At 45.2% G+C, this 6,803-nt stretch overlaps 1 protein-coding gene across 3 annotated transcripts in view; it reads right to left on the bottom strand.

The window, feature by feature from the left end:
• Window positions 1-6,803, bottom strand: part of LOC132207693 (utrophin-like) — a 425,643-nt gene that overhangs the window by 68,021 nt on the left and 350,819 nt on the right. The window lies entirely within an intron of this gene.

Here is a 6,803-nt window from a genome sequence, read left to right as displayed (position 1 = left end):
TGTAAAATCATGTATTTCCACTGCCTACCAGGCTAATCATTTGCTCACTATGATCTCTGACTCACTCTCTCGCCCTCTTTGATTTCTGTAATACCCGCCATCCCTACCCTCAGCTACCTGTGCTCATATGCTCGAGGCTTCTCCAATTTTCTGACGTTCATGCTAATGCTTTAAGATCCTTGCACTGAATGTCAGCAATTTTTTCCAGAAGCCTCAATGACTACTGCCCAGCGGCTCTTCCATCCATATTTATGACTATCAAGTGTTTTGAGAGGTTGGTCATGGGTCACATCAACTCCAGCCTCCCACATTCCCTTGATCCACTGCAATTCACCTGCTGATGCAGCAGATCCATGGTAGATGCCCTCTCCTTGGCTTTACACATATCTCTGGAACGTCCAGATAACATGGGCATCTACGTCAAGCTCCTACTTATTGACCACATCTCCACCTTCAACACCCTAATTCCAAACAAACACATCTCCAAGATTGTGAGTAGGATTAATTTCTTATATTTTTATGCCAATTATATGGCTGAATTAAGTAAGTCGGTTTAATTTTCAAACAAGTCTAGGTTCCTTCTTATTTTATCAGAGTCCAAATGTAAATTTATTCACATTAAAATTATTTGTATGTTGAAGCCATTCATCTAAGTTCTTATGACACTGAGAAAACATGATGTAGCAAAGACACCCAACATGTGCTGTCTCTATGATAACAAGGGGTCGAGCTGAATGAGCACAGCAGGCCGAGCAGCATCAGAGGAGTCGGAAAGCTGACGTTTTTGATCTAGATCTTTCATCAGAAAATGGACGCGAAAGAATCTGAGATAACAGGTGTCGAGCTGGATGATGCTGCTTGGCTTGTTGTGTTCATCCAGCTCTACACTTTGTTATCTCAGATTCCCCAGCATCGGCAGTTCCCGCTATCTATGTGGGCCTCCTCCTACGTGGGCGCTCCAGTTTCCTCCCACAGACCAAAGATGTGCAGGCTAGGTGGATTGGCTATGCTAAATTGCCCGTAGTGTTCAGGGGTGTGTGGGTTCGAGGGGGATGGGTCTGGCTGGGATGCTTCGACGGGCGGTGTGGACTTAGTGGGCTGAAGGGCCTGTTTCCACACTCTAGGTAATCTCATCTCTGATCATGCGCCTCTGTCTCAGTTCTGTCACAATTACATTGAGACTTACCCTTCGTATTGGCCCTCTAATAATGCGGCACTTCCTCAAAACTGACCATACAGAATTGAGTCGCTGCCTCAGCATTGACCGCTTGACAACGAGCCACTGGTTCTGAATAGAGCTGCAATACCTCAGTCCTGACCCTCCATTCATGGGGCATGCCTTGAATTCTGACACCTGCATAATGAGGCACTGCCTCTGACAGCAATGCACTCCCTCAGTTCTGACCCACTCAACACTGAAGATCTAACAGTGCTTCAATATATCAGTGTTGATCCTATGAGAATGAGGCAGGCAGTCAGTGCTGAGCCTCTGATAGAGCTGCATAAAGCTCATTCCTGATGAGTTAAACATGTGCATACCCTCAATTCTGACACTGAGGCACTGCCTCAGAATGGACCATCTGACAATGATGCAATACCTCAGTTCTGACCCTCTGACAGTTCTGCAACACCTCAATCCGCACCCTTCAATCAGTAGGCACTCCCTCAATTATGAGCCCTTTGTGGGCTCGTTCTGTGACAATACCTCATTGCTTCAGTGTCAGTGCTGAGAGAGGGCCTTTTTATTCACTCATCAGTACCTAAGGCAATGGCTAATTGTCAGCAGCTCAGTTCTGAGGCAGCGTCTCTTTGACAGAGTGTCAGCACCAAGGCAGACCCTCACTGTTATGGTGTCAGAATTAAAAGATTGCCATTTAGAGGGTCTAAGAAGTGGTGTTTCAGATTAGTCAGAGGGTTTAGACTGAGGCATTTCAGATCAGTCAGAGCGTGCCTCATTTTAATGCAGTAAGACTTGAGAGAATGCCTCATTGTGAGAGGGTCAGAACCAAGTCAGTGCCTCATTATTACACACAGTCCAAAGATGTCAATAGCTCTGTTATAAGGTGATACCTCAATGAAGGATCATTCTTGAGTGTGTGCCTCATTGTTCATGGGTCAGTACAGAAGGAGTGCCTCAAAACTGGGGAGAGCCAAGTAATTAGAGATTTGGTGCTGAGGTCAGTGCCTCATTGTTACAGGGTAAGTTCTGAGGCAGGCTCACATTGCTAGAGGGTTAGTTCTGAGTGAGTATATTACTTGCACACAGTAAATACTGAGTCAGTACCTCAATGCATTGGGTTCAGAGTTGATGGAGTACAACATGATTAGAAGTTCAGTCCTGAACGATTGCAGCTCTGTCAGAGGGTCAGAACTGAGGGGGCAGTGCTTTACTGTCAGCGGATCAGTTCTGACACAGTACCTCATTGCTGGAGGATCAGATCTGAATGAGTACCACATTGTCAGAAGGTCAGGACTCAGCCAGTGCCTCAAACAGAGAGTACCCATGCAAATAAGCAGGAAAAACACCCATGTAAATTAAATCTTAAAACACAGAGGATCCTGCAAACAAACCCTAAAACAGAGAGCCTCCTGGAAATAAACCCCAAAACACAGAATGCTCTGCAAATAAACTCAAAAACACAGATGGCACTGTAATTAGACCATAAGACACGGAGCTCATTGTTTCAGGGTTTTTTTTAAACAAAGACCCAACCGTAACAAAACCATGAAATGAAGATCCTCCTGTAAATAAATGCTAAAGCCTAGAGCTCACTGGAAATAAATCCTAAACTACACTGCTTTCTGCAAATAAACCTTAGAATACAGCCTTTCTATGTAAATCTTAAATCACAGAGCTCTTTGTAAATAACCCTAAAACACAGGCCTCATTGTAAATAAACCCGAAAACAGAGAACTCCCCCCCGCCAGTGTATAAGCACTGCAACACAGAGCCCCCTGCAAATAAGCCACAAAGCACAGATCTACCCTGTAAATTAAGTCAAAAACATACAGGACAGTGTAAAACACAGAGACCCCTACAATTGTACACTCAAACACACAGACCCCTTTAAAAAGAACTCGAACACACATCCCCCAGGAAGTAGAGAGGAAAAGACACGGCTGAATAAAGCCGAAAACACAGCGCACCTCTTCATGCACCCGAATACTGAGCCGACCTGTAAACTATCTGTAAGGCAGGGCCCTTCACAAATAAACCCTAAAAGACAGAGCTCGCGATAAATGAAGAGCGCCCTGTAAATAAACCCTAAAACACTGAGTAAAAACCCAAAAAAACTGCGGATGTTGGAAATCAGAAAAAAAATACAAAGTTGCTGCAAAAGCTCAGCAGGTCTGGCAGCATTTGTCAGTTGAAAAACAGAGCTAACCGGTTCCGGTTCGGTGACCCTTCCACAGAACCTCCCTCAGTTCTGCTGGGCTTTTCCAGAAACTTTGTTTTTGTTCCTGATTTGCAGCATCCGCAGTTATTTCAGTTTTCAATTCACCAGGCAGTCAGTAACATCAAATGGTTGTGTATCACATATTTACCAGTCAGACTCAAACACGCCAAACTCGTTCGCTCACGTGGTCTGAGAGAACAAGGTGTTGAGCCGGATGAACACAGCAGGCCCAGCAGCAGGAAGGCTGATGGTTCGGGCCTAGACCCTTCTTCAGAAAAGTGGTCACTTATTAATCTTGTAACCTTTGCCCCTGAATATCCTGTGGTCTGCCCTGTTTACTCATATCGGTTAGCACTTAACAAGGCTTCCGGAGGCTGGCTGGTGTGTCTTTAGTGATACAGGGCCCATCGCCTTCAAATATCCTTTTGTGTGGTTTTTCTGTGACATTATATCATAAGCCTCTTTACTGTTGTACTAAATATCCTCTTTACCGAAGAACCCACAGCGCTCCATGTGACCACGATCGCGCTCTCATTCATTCATAACTTTACTGACCACTCACTAGGGTCCTCTGTTTCCTGTTACGCATTTCATTCATTCATTCATGATCTTGCCATACTTTTCACTAATAAAGGGAGACTATAAATTAAAATGTTCCTTCCACGCATTACTGCCTTTTCACAGTTTGAACTCGTGTTCCTGACAGTGTCCAAACCTGTGTCTACATCAGAGTCAATCCCTGACTATGTTAATTTTCTAATCTATTCAGAACAATATCTTCCCATCCATCGTGTCACCCGAAACTATGAATAATTATAATATTAATCAGCCCTCAACAAACGTCTCCCAGGACTTGAATAGCTGGCGGGACATCAAACAAGTTTCTGCTTTACCACATCTCTGTTAGATACATATTGACTAGGGCCCGCGATCAGTTTCAGAAAGTTCCTACTCTCTCTCAAAACAGCTCTTCCGTGAAATTGAGTGAGAAGAATGAGAAGGTCGGCAAGAGTGAAATCTCAAGTCCCGGCCGCGGTAATCAGGCCACTGACCTTTCTGCTGTCATCAACTGATTGTCAGCCCAATCAAATCACATCGGGTTGATAATCTTTCTGGTGTCGTCTAATTTTAAAAAAATAAAAAGGATCCACACCAGTCATTGCCCTATTTCAAATACCTCAGTCCTGTCCCTGTAAGAGCCCCCAATCCTGACCCGATTGGCCGTCAGACAACACTGCACGTCTACGGTACTGACCCTCTGACCATGAGGTACTCTCACAATGAGATGTTATTGTATAACATCCCATTGATTTCTATACTTCTACAAATTAAAGTCTTTTATCTGCCTACGCACAGGGATGCAGGCACTGCCCTGAAGCTTCCTGCCCAGCTAGGAATTCAGTGTAAAACTTTTGTAACTCTTTGTCTTCCCACACATCGGTATGCAGACACTGTCTGAAGCTTCCTGACTGAATACAATTAGAATTAAACTGTGTCAAATAGGTTTCGGTGGGGAACATTTGTAAAGGTGTGAAACTTCTAAAGCATGCAATTTCTGTCGCTGACAAAGGGGCCAGGGCACTGAATTTGTGATTTCAAGTTGCCAGTGTGTCTGGTTAGAACAATCTGTCCGGATAACAACTTGAAATCGCCTCATGCCATCAGCAGCCACTTCAAGAGCAATCGACACGATATCCTGTGAAAATGGGAACTGCAGATGCTGGAGAATCCAAGATAATAAAATGCGAGGCTGGACGAACACAGCAAGTCCAGCAGCATCCTGAGATGTGCTGTGTTCATCCAGCCTCACATTTTATTATCTTCGGGACTACATCCTGGTCTTTCACGTTCTTGATGTAATAATTGTTTGGTATCCCGTCTTTGTCTGTTGTAGTAATTGTTTTATGTATCATGTCATTGTAAAATGTGTAATTATTTTATGTATCATGTATTTTGTAAAGTATGAAGAGCGGGGACTGTCCGCTGCTCGGGGAGAATTACCTGCGAGACTCTGCGCTCTGTGCCGGGTTAAGTACTGTGATTCTCCACAGCTTGTACTTGCTTGGTAATAAAAGGATTCGTGTTTTCCTAAACAGGTCAGTGTCTTGTTATTGCAACAAATCCGTGAGGGTCTCCGAAAACGAACATGACAACAGTACTGATTCGCTGACAGTGAGGTCCTCCATCAGTACTGACCCTCTGACAATGAAGTGCTCCCTCAGTACTGACCCTCTGACAGTGAGGTTCTCCCTCAGTACTGACCCTCTGACAGTGAGGTTCTCCCTCAGTAGTGACCCTCTGACAGTGAGGTACTGCCTCGGTACTGACCCTCTGACAGTGAGGTACTCCCTCAGTACTGATTGTCTGACAGTGAGGAACTCCCTCAATGCTGACCCTCTGACAGTGAGGTACTCCCTCAGTACTGATTCTCTGACAGTGAGGTACTCCCTCAGTAGTGACCCTCTGACAGTGAGGTACTCCCTCAGTACTGATTCTCTGACAGTGAGGTACTCCCTCAGTACTGACCGTCTGACAGTGAGGTACTCCCTCAGTACTGATTCTCTGACAGTGAGGTACCCCCTCAGTACTGACCCTCTGACAGTGAGGTGCTCTCTCACTCCAGTACTCTCACAGTGCTGCAATAACCATCATCCAATGGTACTCCCTCAAATCTGACTCTTTGACAAAGAGGCCCTGCCTCAGAACTGACTTGCTGACTGAGGTACTAACTCAATCCGACTAATTCGCAGTGCTGCAGTGGGAGCTGTGTTTTATCATGTTGATTTACAGTGGGCCTTCTGTTTTAGGCTTTATTAACTGGAGGTCCTGTGTTTTGGGGTTTGTTTACAGTCGCCTCTGCGAGTTTATTTGCAGGAGGCTTAGTTTAAGGGAGGATTTGCAGGGGGCACTGTGTTTCAGGATTTATTTACTCGGAGCTCTATGTTTTACACTTTATTTACAGGGACTCTGGCTTTTATGGTTTCTTTTACATTTTATTTCCTGAATGACCCTTCTTAGGATTTATTTAAAGGGGTGTCTGTGCTTGAGAGCATATTTACAGGGTTAACAAGGTGTAGAGCTGGATAAACACAGCAGGCCAAGCAGCAGCAAATGAGCAGGAAGGCTGGCGTTTTGGGCGAGACCCTTCTTCAGAAATGGTAGGGGGAGGGGGATCTGAAATAAATAGGGAGAGGGGGGAGGCAGACAGAAAATGGATAGAGGAGAAGATCGGTGGAGAGGAGACAGACAAGCCAAAGAGGCAGGGATGGAGCCAGTAAAGGTGAATGTAGGTGGGAGTTAGGGAGGAGATAGGTCAGTCCAGGGAGGATGGACAGGCCAAGGGGGCAGGATGAGGTTAGTAGGTAGGAGATGGGGCTGGGTTTTGAGGTGGGAGGAATGACAGGT

This window comes from Stegostoma tigrinum, unplaced genomic scaffold, assembly GCF_030684315.1.
Source record: "Stegostoma tigrinum isolate sSteTig4 unplaced genomic scaffold, sSteTig4.hap1 scaffold_124, whole genome shotgun sequence".
In the NCBI taxonomy this organism is placed as follows: Eukaryota; Metazoa; Chordata; class Chondrichthyes; order Orectolobiformes; family Stegostomatidae; genus Stegostoma; species Stegostoma tigrinum.
This window is presented reverse-complemented; position numbering and strand designations above follow the sequence as displayed.